Below are 13848 nucleotides of genomic sequence, written 5' to 3'. Positions count from 1 at the left end.
CCCACACTCTCTCTCTCTCTCCCCCACACTCTCTCTCTCTGTCACTCACACTCTCTCTCTCTGTCACTCACACTCTGGATCTGGATCTCTTATTTACCCTATATATCTTAACTGCCCTATTCTACACCGAAATCTTAACTACCCTATACTGCTTTCTTCCAGATCTGGCTCAAGCTTCACACGGAAGACATCGGAACCCCCCCCCCTAACCCAGAAGACAGGTAGGGAACACCTCCCCAATGTATAACATTGCGGGAATGAGCGTACTTGGACATTGAGGGACTGCGGATCAGGTAAGATCCCAGGTGGGATTGCTGCTTTAGATATTGTGAAGCGGGGGCATCCTGACACTGGTTAAGGGGTTCAGGAAATTAGCCAATCACATGTGGCTTTTTTTTTAATAGATCCGACATTTATATACACACACAACTACTGTATGTAACAAGGACTGATTGTAGTATAATGTAATAGTATAATGTAATACAATAAATACACTAAATACCACGAGATGGTAATGGTAGTGGGGGTGTTCCCCCCCTTCTCTCCCTGGTCCCGGCTTCCCGCGCGTGGCGGGAGATGGTAGCGGGGGTGTTCCCCCCTTACCCCCTTGATCTCCGTTTCCCCATGGTCCCGTGGCTGCCTGCGCAGGGCGGGAGATGGTCGCTGTGGGGCGAGCGGGGCAGTGGTGGTGGTGCTTGGTCGCGCGGCCTTTCCTCTCTTCTTCCCCCTGTCCCGTGTGTGTGTGTGTGTGCATGGGAGAATGTGTGTGTGCATGGGAGTGTGTGTGTGTGTGTGTGTGTGTGTGTGTGTGTGTGTGTGTGTGTGTGTGTGTGTGTGTGTTACCAGAAGTGTCACCCCCCCCACCCAAACACCCCACCCCCCACCCAATCACTCCACCCCCCCACCCAATTACTCCACCCCCCACACAATCATCATCCCACCCCCCACCCAATCACACCACCCAATCATGTCACCCCCCCACCCAATCACCCCACCCAATCACCCCCCCACCCCACCCAATCACCCCACCCAATCACCCCGTCACCCCACCCAATCACCCCGTCACCCCACCCAATCACCCCGTCACCCCACCCAATCTCCTCGTCACCCCACCCAATCACCCAATCTCCCAGTCACCCCACCCAATCACCCAATCTCCCCGTCACCCCACCCAATCACCCAATCTCCCCGTCACCCCACCCAATCTCCCCGTCACCCCACCCAATCACCCAATCTCCCCGTCACCCCACCCAATCACCCAATCTCCCCGTCACCCCACCCAATCTCCCCGTCCTCCCACCCAATCTCCCTGTCCTTCCACCCACTCACTCACCCAGTCAGTCAGTCAGTCAAGTCACCCAGTCAAGTGACCCAGTCAGTCAGTCACTCACCCACCCAGTCACCCAGTCAGTCACCCAGTCAAGTCACCCACCCAGTCACCCAGTCAAGTCACCCTCCCAGTCAGTCAGTCGCCCAGTCAGTCACCCAGTCGCCCAGTCAGTCACCCAGTCAAGTCACCCACCCAGTCAGTCAGTCACCCAGTCAGTCAGTCACCCAGTCAAGTCACCCACCCAGTCAGTCAGTCACCTACTCACCCAGTCAAACAAGTAGTCAGCGGTCTACACATAATAATGTATTGAGGTTTTGAAATAATTTCTAACTTGCTTTGTTCCAGATCTGACTAGAAAGCTTCAAACAGGATACCTCGGAATCCCCCCTAACTCAGAAGACAGGTAGGGAACGTCTGCACTCGTGTGTATTTGCTGACAGTTATGCTTTCATTTTGTCTTCGGATTGTTAACAATCACTTATATTCGCAAACCTGTCTGCATTTGGTTAATATGAAGAAGCACAGTAGTTTCCCATTATTCAAGAATTAGCTTCACTGTGGAGCAGTTCACACACCCACCACCCCTCCCTGATCTTAACACTGCGGGAACGGTCTTACTAAGAATTTATTACATTTGCAATCACCCAAAAATCTACCCGCTGAACGAAAAAAATCTACTTGTCACCTAGTTCCGCCCCCAACACCGCCCCCAACCCCGCTTTAAAATAAATTGAATAAATTCCTAGTAAGAACAACATTCGTTTTTGACATAAGTTTATTTATTGTATTACATTATACTACAATGTGTGTGTGTGTGTGTGTGTGTGTGTGTGTGTGTGTGTGTGTGTGTGTGTGTGTGTGTGTGTGTGTGTGTGTGTGTGTGTGTGTGTGTGTGTGTGTGTGTGTGTGTGTGTGTGTGTGTGTGTGTGTGTGTGTGTAAATGTTGGATCTAGAAGAAAAAAAAGCCACATGTGAATGACTAGTTTCCTGAACCCTTAACCAGTGTCTGGATGCCCCCGCTTCACAATATCTAAAGCAGCAATCCTGTCTGGGATCTTACCTAATCCGCAGTCCCTCAATGTCCAGGTACCCTCATTACCGCAATGTTATATGTTGGAGGGGAGGTGTTCCATACCTGTCTTCTGGATTAGGGGGGATTCCGAAGTCTCCTGCTTGAGTCAGATCTGGAAGAAAGCAGTATAGGTTATTTATTTCGGTGTAGGTATAGGGCAGTTAAGATATGTAGGGTAAATAAGCTATCCAGATCCAGTGTGAGACAGAGAGAGTGTGAGGGTGACAGAGAGGGTGAGAAAGAGAGGGTGAGAGAGGGCGACGGAGAGAGAGAGGGCGACAGAGAGAGAGAGAGGGCGATAGAGAGAGAGGGTGACAGAGAGATTGACAGAGAGAGAGAATGACAGAGAGATAGTCACGAGTTGACTTACGGTGGGTGGGCAGGTGACTGACAGTGGGTTCAGGTGACTGACGGTCAGGTGACGGTTCAGGTGACTGACAGTGGGTGGGCAGGTGACTGACGGTGGGTGGGGCAGGTGACTGAATGTGGGTGGGCAGATGACTGATTGGGGGTGTGCACGTGATTGACTGTGGGTGGGTATCTGTATACACACACACACTACATGAGACGCAGCCGCTTGTGGGAAAAAGAGCGGGTGAGGAAGCGCTCCAAATCCCGCGAGACTAAGCGGAGCCGACACCGGGAGTCCCGCTCCAGGTCCCGTTCACTGTGTCCTGCAGGGACATTGGAGAGCCACGGGGGACATTGGAGAGCCACAGGGACATTGGAGAGCCACGGAGGAGATTAGAGAGCACCGGGGGACATTGGAGTGGCACGGGGGACATTGGGGGCATGTGGGGGACATTGGAGGCATGTGGGGGCATCGGGGGCATGTGGGGGGCATCGGGGTCCTATTTATAACCTATCTGAGCTTCCCTTCCTTGCCGAGCATAACATGTGTTTTGTGATGCTGCATCTCACTGCATCCAGTACCCTGCCTTGTCTGCCTCTTATCCTTGCTGCCTGACCCTGCCTTGGACTTGGACTTTGTGATACTCTACTGCACTGACCCTGGCTTTGGCTTTACGATGACTAATCTCTCCAATCCTGACTCCGGCTACGTACCCCAACGATCCGCTACTCTCCATCCTAGACCCGGCAAGTACCACATTTATGCTGTCCTCTATAATCCTGACCCGGCTTGCAAGACTATCCTACACTCTATACGCGCCCTCGCGGTTGTGGTCAGCGTTCTATACCAATCTCTACTTCAGCCCCGCGGTTTTCATGTTGCGATCCAGTTTGCCATCTCCACTTTTTGCTGTGCCCGCTTCTTTACTCCCCCTTGGGAGGATTTCCTGTATTGAATGAGTATACTCGCGTCTCACGTGACCTTCATGTTCGTGCTTCCGGTAAGAACCATCCAGGAACAAGGAACCCTTTCTTTCTATTTTTCTTCGAACAGTGGACTCAACAAGTTTCACTGCAACACAGCTTCCTCGGGATTCAAGTAACCGTTTTCAGCCATGATAACACCTTTGTAGTCAGAGGGGATGTCAACACATTGCTGTGCAATATATAATGTACCATTTAATTGGATTGATTAAGGGTATTATGCATAATGGAGATAATGAAGTTGCCACAATTCCATTTGCAGTAATTCTAGAGAACAGTTTTTCAGAAAAACATGAATTGGTGTATTTGTAAGAATTTTTTTAGTGTCAACTACTGCAGGAGCTTCCAAAGTCGCTCCCCACAATGCTTTGCATCCGCAGCTGCAAGGCATTGTGAGGCGTGACTTTGGTAGCTTTAATTGACGGCTAAACCACCCATGGTGTCTCCATACACTGAGGTTCAGTTTGAGGCCTTATTAAGCGTGTGTTCCCCCACATAAGCTTAGGACACTAAACTGCTTGGAATTGGTCAAACAGTTATTGTTAACAATAGTCTGCTGAGTAAACAAAAAAAATGTACAGTAAAAACAGTGGGGAAAACATTGGTTGAAAGAGCAATAGAGGAGGCAAAACATAATATTTAGATGTGCCATTTCAACATTATCTGTGTGATTTCTGACTTTAGTTTACATAACTATATGTGTATTATTATTTTAATAATTGAACTTTTTTCCACATAAAGTAAGATATCCATACAAAGGCCATACATGCTATCTGGCTATGAAACATATTTGTCCCACCTACTGTACCATCAGTTCTGATACAAATTTCCATGTGAAGTTAATCAAGTGAAAAGGTTACTCCACTATTTTAGGGGCTGATGCATGAAAAGAAATACATTTGAAAGCAGCAATCTGTGCAGCTCGATTAATTTCTAGACTGGGATGGGGGTCCATAATGGGGATGCTGTGCTGGCACCGGCTACAAAAATATTTGCCTACTAGAAACAACATGGACACAGGGTCAGGGCTGGCTCTAGCAGCCATTAGTAAGTCAAAACCTCACAGGGAGAAGAAACCTAAAAAAAATCCCCCGTTAAAAAGGGATCGGCTCAGATGCCCAGCCTGGTTGAAGTAAGCTTTTGTTTGAAGGCTTGCTGATTTTAAAAGCCAGTTTTTATTTTAAGAAAATAATTTAAATGAACACAACACTATGAGCATAACATTCGCAGGCTTGGTTTTATTGTCGGTTGATAAGAGCTGCTTTTGCTCTGGAAATAATCATACCAATATAGCCAGGTCACCGGATGGCTACTATTCTGCCCTTGGGCTGGCAGTAAACCCTGCTACAATCAGGTTGCCAGTAGTTGGTATGGGGTTTTCCCCCTCCACTTTGGTACTGCACTTGAGTGACAGAAGGGGGTGGTACATCCTGTTGTAGCTGGGACAACGGGGTGCCCGCCTCCTGGCAGTACTTAAGGGCAGGACCGGCCTAAAGTTAGAGGTTGGGCCTTCCCCCCACTTGAGGAAGGCAGGTCACACATGGAGAGGCTGCATATTGGGCCTACTTTATTCCTCTTCCCCTTGGGGAAGAGTGAGAGTGTACCTTACCTCTGCCTCCGCTAGGGAGGTGGGGAAGAGATAGGACGGCTGCAGGTGCCCTTGGAATGTAGTGACGGTCCAGGGACCATCTTCAGTGATAAAGTAGCTGATCTGACAGACTGTATCCGGCAGAAGACTGCTGTGTAACTGTTACTGCAGAGTGTAGTAATAAACCCGTTCCTGTTTTGTAATATACCTCCTGCCTGGGGTGTGACCTTACTGGGAGGAGAGCTCCCGTGTCACACGAGCAAATAAGAATCCATGAAGTCATCTCTTGTGACTTCCTGTTTGACCTCGTGGCTGGGAGCTTTAACCCTGTGGAGCTGCTACCGGCACCCCCTACGGAGGTATGTATCCTGAGGAGCATGGGGTACCTGGAGCTGAAGTTAAAGAGGTTCAGCTCCGGACCCCCTGCTTCCCACCTAGGGAATTATTTTTCTGCCGTATCTGCTCCTTTAATTACCTGCAAAAAATGCATATAATATTTGGATATAATAATAATAATATAATTAACAATATGACCAATGTGTCACTTCACATTTGAGTTATGCTCTGAGAGAAAGAAAGACATACAGCTGAACCCCGTTATAACGCGGTCCTTGGGGTCCACAGCCCATAGACCGCGTTATAACTGGGATTGCGTTAAAATTTTACCGGCAGTCATATTTTTTTTAAACCTCCATTTTGCCGCGAGGACCTTAGGGTTCACCGTGCATTCCTAAAGGATTCCCTGCAATTTTCAGATCATTCAAAAATTGTAGCAAATACAGAACAATTTACAATTAATTTGATCTCAGACGCTATTAGAAAGGGTTGGGGTTCCTCATAATGCATCTGATCTCAGAAAAGATAGAGAGGGATGGGGTTCCACAGAATTTCACAATATAATTACAGGGTTCCTTAACAAAAAAAGGTTGAAAACAATTGCCCTATACAGTAGTTTCAGTCAATGCACTTACAAAATGGTCACAGTGAGGCACACAGCTGGTCAAATGGTGGTTTGCAGATAGGATGAGAATCTGTTTCATCCATGGAGTATAGGCAAGGCGAGTGATCTACCGCAAGCAGTGAAGGATTACTGGAGTCACAAGGACATTTCAAACATTTTAATGACCCATCAAAGTACAACCTTTTGAGAACACTCACACACACCTGATGAAGGGATGTGCTTTGCTCTGCTATTAACATTTTGAAAATATCCTTGGGACAACACAATATACCAGTACATAAAGAGTCATATTGATTAAATGGTACTTAACGTGTCACCTTATGAATGGACCTATGGCACATGTTGCCCCAAGTATATAGTGAGCCATACAACAGTAGTCATGACATGCATCACAACCACAATATCTTTGTAAGAGAGTCTAATATTTGTTATGGTCTTAACATTTAGTTTGGGTTAGCCCATTTTGAGTTTTACCAGGGGTGTCGGTATCCAAATGAGTGAGTGCTATTGTGGAGTAAAACAATTCTGTATTCATGGAAATGTTCTTACTACAGCGAGTTCATTAAACTTTAAGAGATGCACTTCAAAAGAGTGAGACTTGTCAGACCTGTCTTCTTGCATCATGAGTTCAGCTAACAAATTAACACTCTGCTGCATGCTGTAACGTGTTCTTTCAAAGTTAAATGCTGGCTGATAGCCACTCGCAGCTTCATTTGATGGAATCTACTGAGAACTTGCAGATTTGTCAAATGAAGTCATGAGTAACTTTGAAACGTCTTTCAGTTTTACAACAGCATTGCAGGTCTATATGATCAAAGTGAAACGATAAATCTTTTATAACACAGCTAAAGATTAAAGGATATTTATGTTTAACATTGTTATTAAAAAAATAAGCAAAGCTAGCTTTGCACTGATACAATTGAGTGATCTAGATAATTTAGGGGTAGATTCACTAAAGGATGCAAAGCTTTAGCACGCCTTAATTCCCATTCAAATAAACAGGAGTTAAGGCATGCTAAAGCTTTGCACCCTTTTGTGAATCTAGGCCTTAAGCTCTTCTCTGCCAGAAAGACTAGCAATGCATTTAAAGGAAAACCATTGTCACAGCCATTACATCTGTCTTATTGCAAAGTTAATAAAAGGTGCAATCGCTCCAAGGACCAAAAGTGATCTAAGGGTTATGTTTGAGAGGGCTCATCTGTGTAATTTATAATTTATTCAACTCTAACACCTGTAAGTATTTTTAATTGATGTTTTTAAAGTTAGACTTGCGAATGGTTTGGTTTCCTTTTGCTACTCTCTTTTGTGGGATGTGTGACGGTGTGTTCTCCAAGTGTTTTTAAAACCATTACCATAATTCATCAGTTCTCTGATATGGACAAGGTGGGATAAGTAAGGGTGAAGAAAAGAATTGACTGACAAACACTTCCCCATTGAGTGGACCCTAAGAAATTCAACTTGCTAACCATGAGGGATGGCACCTGCCTTTTTAAAATATTATTTAAAACCGGTTTAGGACATTTGGCCATAGCCGTTTTGCCGCAATCAAATATCTACTGGAGTTGCCACTTGTCCCAATTTTGCAGCCAGGAAATTTTTAGTAAGTAACTCCTTATAAAAGACCCATACATTAAAGTCAAATACAACTGCACTGACTAAATACTGTATATTGCTGTTCTCTATAAAAAAAAAAAAAAAAAAAAGAATGAAAATAATTCAGCTAATTTAATAAACATTACAGAAGCATAATTCCAAATTAAAAATGAATATTTTGTATTCAGGCACTTGCCAACTAGAGATGGGCGAAACTGTCAAAATCTGTTTTGCTGAATTTCCCGAGCTTTCCATTCAAAAACGGTTCCGAGCTGTAAAATCCGACGACAGATTGTGCTTGTTTCAATTCGTGAGAATTAATCAAAAATTGCCATTGGGTACTATCTGCTGGCGGATTTTAGGAATCCATTCTGCGGATTCTGCAATCTGCGCACCGGTTGTTGAATCCACGGATTGTATTCTTAAAATCCACCAGTGGATTGCGGAATCTGCAGATTGGATTGTCAATTATAAAAACAAAATCCGGATAAGGCGAACCGCCCCTTTTTGAGATTGATCTGCGGAAATCTGTGGACCAAAGGAACAGGCTGAGCAGCTGCGGATCCAAATTCGCCAAGAAAATGTGCCCATCTCTATTACTAAAGCAAAACAATATTACAATAACAGAACTGATATAATTGACTTTTTTCCCTCTCAGCTATGGGCTGTGTAAAAGGTATCCCAAAGTGTGAAGAGTGAATGCCATAATACCCAAAGTTGAAACTGAACATTACTGAACTCAAGCAGAAAACCACATTATTGGGCTGAAGCGGAGTGTATTGCACCTAGCAAGTAAATGGTGTAAAGCAAACAGAAGTTTTTACCTAGCAACTGCACATTCAGTATACCTAATGAGAGATTTACCTAGCAAGTAAATGGTGTAAAGCAAATAGAAGTTTTTACCTAGCAACAGCACATCCAGTATACCTAAAGAGAGAGAATGCGTGCACAGCACTGCTGATATTGTAAAACTTACCCAAGAAAAAGAAAAGTCTACAGAAATGCCTGTGAGAGCCAATACCTCTACAAGCAAAATATGCCCACATGTAGGACTACCACAATTGGGGGTTCCAGCAAATACAGTGGCAATAGCTGCAATAGCACCTCCTGAGGTCAGGAAGAAAACTACACCTGATAGCCCCAAAATGGAGGACAAGGTGCAGCGTTCCTGTAATGAACTCAACCCCACGGAAGAGTGGCCCTTCCAGTCCAATAAAGAGGAAGACATCTCTTACGGGGAACCCGAACCGAGTCACACCCACAAAACACCCCAAGAATGGTGGGGGTGCCTGAACTCGGCACGAACAGAAAAGACCGCTCTCTATGATGATGAATATGGTCGACAAGAGAAAGAGCGGGAGCAGCAGATCACTCCATATTTCTGTCAGCTAAAGCAACTGCAAGAAAAGCCTGCCGTATATAATGAAGCTGCTGAAGTATCAAATAAAGAAGGAGTACCCAGTATTCCTGATGGGACGGAGTTATCCAAAAAAAAAAAGCGGAAAAAGAAAAGCGGTTCTTCACTTACCGTGGAAGGAACAGACACGTCCGCAGATCCTGTGGAGGAAAAGAGGGACCGAGTTGCCCTGCAGCCTAGAGAAAATGGAGAATTTGTCCCGTGGTTAACCGAATATCCAGAGGGCCCAAAGCAGAAGTCGTGTACCCCAAAGAAGTGTCTGTCCGGTGCCAACAGTGAGGAACCCTCAACCAACCATCCCAGGGAAGCGGAGCCGGAACCAGTGAGTGTCGATCCCTCGACCGGCCCTGAAGATGCCCTGAAAAATGCCAAGCATGACTGTGATATGCTCCGTGAACAATTGAAACAAAAGAAAGATGGTTACACAGAGCTACAGAAAAATAACGTGAAGCTACAGAAAGATGTGCTCACAATTTACTCTTTGGCCAGGACAGAATTGGACGATCTCAAGACTGAGCTAGATACTGCAAACGCTACTATTTCCGCCATGGATGAAAAGCAGAGCCAATTTGATAAAATGATGGCTAAGCTGAAGCGGAAGTATGAGGAGGCACTGAAGCAGATGACAGTCTTTCAGCAAGAGGTTCACACTCTTCGAGTAGAGCTGAATGCCTCACAACAGGAGGTCAACAGTGTCCGGACAGAGGTGGACGTATCTCAGAAAGAGGTTCATACACTCCGCAGAGCACTGGATGCCTCACATCATGAGATCAACAGCTGCCGCACAGAACTAGGGAGAAGGAGCGACTCAGTGAGTAACGACACTGACTGGCACTGAGTTTGAAGCAGGGGAGCCTGGTTCAATTCCCGGTGTCAGCTCCTTGTGACCGTGGGCATGTCACTTTATCTCCCTGCGCCTCAGGTACCAAAAAAAAACATAGATTGTAAGCTCCACGGGGCAGGGACCTGTGCCTGCAAAATGTCTCTGTAAAGCGCTGCGTACAACTAGCAGCGCTATACAAGAACATGCTATTATTATTATTATTATTAACTGGAAGTCTCCAGAAAGGAACTTCACAGTCTCACTGAGGAGCTGGACATGTGAAAGAAAACTATCCTCCATCTTAACTTAGATCTCAAAGTCTCTCAGAAGGAGCTTCAGAACCTAAACCTGGAGATGGAAGTCTCATGCCAGGAGACAGCCCGCCTCAAAGCAGATGTGCAAAAATGGAAGGTGGACTGCAAGGAGGCCCTGCATAGTACAGAAACTGAAAAAGGAGAAAATTTAAGATTAAAAATAAATAAATTCGGAGTTGACAAACCACGTCAATGGGAAGAATGAAAAGCTGCACGAGCTTGAAAAAATAAAGAACCGGTTGGAAGATGAAACATTTGAAGCAGAGCACCGACTGCAGAACCAACTGCAAGGTCTGCGTACACACCTCCAGAATGTCGAGGAGAAGCAGCGAACTCTGCAGGAAGAAAATCTGCAGGCTGCTAAGGAAATACAACTGCTGCAGGAACGTCTGATTACCCAGTGCGTCCTCGCAAAGTAGCAGGATAAACTGAAGGCTAACCTGACCCTCACCAAAGCATCGCTAGAGGCTAAGCTTCGAGGGCAGGTGACTCGGTACAAGAGGAAGCGCAAAAAGGTCCAGAAACTGAGACGAATATCTGCGGCCCAAGCGAAGAAGTTCACAGTGCTCCACAAAATAATGAATGATAGGTGGAAGCAAGCTCAGAGAAAGCACAGGGAAGAAATAAAGACCCTGAAAGGAGAATGGCCTCCAATACGGGAAAAGGTATTGGCTCTGCCCAAGCATCGGTATCCCACAGTAACTAGGGCCCATGAGGACAAGGGTACAGTGAGAGCTGGGGATACCACTCACCTTCAAAACAAGATTACGAAGTTTGAGCCACCTAAGAAAGCACTAGCCAAACCTGCAGCCGCCCAACAGGCAACAAACAGAGGTAGGAGTGCAGAATCAAAGCCAGAAGAATCCTTAGCTGAGGAAGCTGAAAAGATAGGACATTCTCTGGAATGGAGCTGGAATCGCAACTCAATCCCAAAGAAGCTGAACTGGCGACTACATTGAATGGGAAAAGTGCAGGAAAACAGCTTCAAGAACTGAGGGCTCAAGTGGCTGTCCTTGTGCGCTCTTGTGATACCAGGAAATGGACATTTGGTGCTAAAGTGGAGCACATGGGAAGGATGGCGAGAGAGAGCGATTTGCATAGGCGCTCTGCGACTGTCGCCATACAGTCTGCCTACAAAAAAATGAGTGCCCGATACAGGGGAAAGCTCAAGACCATGTGGTCAATAGAAAGACTGTACTTGGAAAAAGTTCTCCTCGAGCGACTGAGGACTGCTGATCTCAAGCACCTTCTGGAGGAGACACTACTAAACTGGAGGAAGGGCTCCAATCCCAGCAGGACTGAGGATTCTCCTCCATCCACTCTCATTCAAGTAACAGAGATTTCTCGAATGAGAGTGGAAGGATGGGCTTTGGCCGTGGCAAGCCTGAGCTTCCCACAAACAAGGGAGGTATGTAACAGGGGACTTACCCTGTTCAGAAAACTTGCCTCTAATCCAGCACTGTGCTGGTTAATTGACCAGCATCTGGTTGATTGGAGGTGTTAGAAAAAGCCTGCCTCTGAGACAGGAAGAGAGACTCCTTCGCTCACATGTGAGCTGAACTAGGAGACAGACCAGAGGTTCCTAAGTCTCCCAGGTGAGACTGACCGAGAAAACACAGATGTCTGGAGCTGACAAATAAGACTTCTAAACCTGGATGCTGATTAGCCGGAGAAAAGGCAACAACCCAGCAAACATATAAGACTTTATTTTCAAATGACTGTTGTCTATTTATATATTTCAAAATGACTTGGGCTGATGAATAGCTTGGGTAGCCACCCAGTTAAAAAGGACTGGAATATAGGGATACATATGTGCCAAAGTGGAGCAGGTTTTGTTTGGCTCAGCATTTCTCATATGTTTGTTTTGTTGCTGTGTTTAAAGCGACAGGCACAATAAAGCCTTATTTTAATTTCACGTTAAAACAGTCTCCCTTGCGTACCTCTGCACATGTCCTCCTACAGATGTGCTCGCCACAAACCGGGACCTGGCTGCGGGGCTGAGGTGGGGATGTGAATACACCGACCTTAGACCACGAAGCCGGTTCTGGATTGTTCAGTTCGTAGTTATTCGTAGCAGGGTCAGGGTTGGAGAGGCCAGGGTAATCCATTGACATGCCAGGGTCAGGGTTTTAGACTGTAGGGTAGTCAATGTCCAGGCTGGAGTTCGACAAGAGGAAGTCAGGAGCACACCGCTTCAGCGTAGTAGCTGAAGCACGGGAATGGCCTCTGCGCGAGGAGCTGGATCGGCCCATGATAAGGTCTCTGCAAGGGGAGAATGCAGGTCTCAGGAGAAAGGCAAAGCTGGCACTGGGGATCCAGTGCTTCAGCACAGGAACCAGACCTCTGCCTGGGGTGAATGCAGCAGGTCTCATGAACAAGGTAAGGCTAAGGCAATGTAGTTTGTGGCAAACACAGTTACATCCAAGTGAATCTTGGGTTATGCTCAGCCATGAGTCAAAGGGAGAGGCCAGTATAAGAAGGGCAGATAGCCAATCCCAAGTCAGGGGTGTGTGGGAATTTCTCCAATGCCAGAGCAGAGAGACGGAGCTGCAGTGATTGCAAGCAGAGGTGATAGTGCTTGCAAATCCAAGGGAAGGTGTGTCTGAGAGCTCACCAACTCTGCAAGAGTGAGCTCCAGCCAAAACCAGGAACAGATTCCTTACAGAGGTCCACTTTTCTTCTGAAGGTTTACATTGCTTTGAGTAACCTTATGCTATACCCCAAAGGGGCCAGATCAGATTTTTTTTTTTTTTTAAAGCAAAAGAGCCACTAGCTTATTAGTTTATTGTAGTATGTCATTTTGGATCCATTTAAAGACTTTTTCAACATTTGTCATTTATAACATCTGTATAACATACATTTACATTACCTTAATTTACAAGTGAGTTTAGTGTGAAAAACTGTATGTACTGTATGTAGCAGCCTAAGCAACTAGTATGACATTAGCAGGAACAGAAAGTCCAAAGGCCACATCAAGGCCCTCCTCGGGCCACCAGTTGAGGAGTCCTGTTTTTCATTTTCCTTCAATGAAGAAAAAATAAATTATTATTTTTTTGGTGCACCGTTCAATGCATTGTACTCATACTTCACATCACACAGCTAGCTGTCACAAGATGATGCTAAATGTACCAAAATGTCCCTGGGGTATTCATTGATATCTAAACTACTGTTTCCCAAAGAGCCTTAAAAGATGGGGCTTTTAGCAGGCTGGAGCTTGTCTTGGAGCACTTTATAGATATTGAGGCTTTCTGATGCAGGTCAAGGGTCTGCTTAAGTGCAACTCCTTTATCAAGCATTGCAAACTATTTCTTGCCATGCTTTTAAACTACACTTAATATAAGGGTCTCTGACCTGCTCAGGAGTCGCAACGCCAGCCGCCGGATATTGAGGGCCATCACTTTTCGGTATTTTTTAT

The sequence above is a fragment of the Ascaphus truei genome, chromosome 5, assembly GCF_040206685.1.
Source record: "Ascaphus truei isolate aAscTru1 chromosome 5, aAscTru1.hap1, whole genome shotgun sequence".
Classification (NCBI taxonomy): Eukaryota; Metazoa; Chordata; class Amphibia; order Anura; family Ascaphidae; genus Ascaphus; species Ascaphus truei.
The sequence above is the reverse complement of the archived record's forward strand: the minus strand, read 5'-3'. Positions refer to the sequence as shown.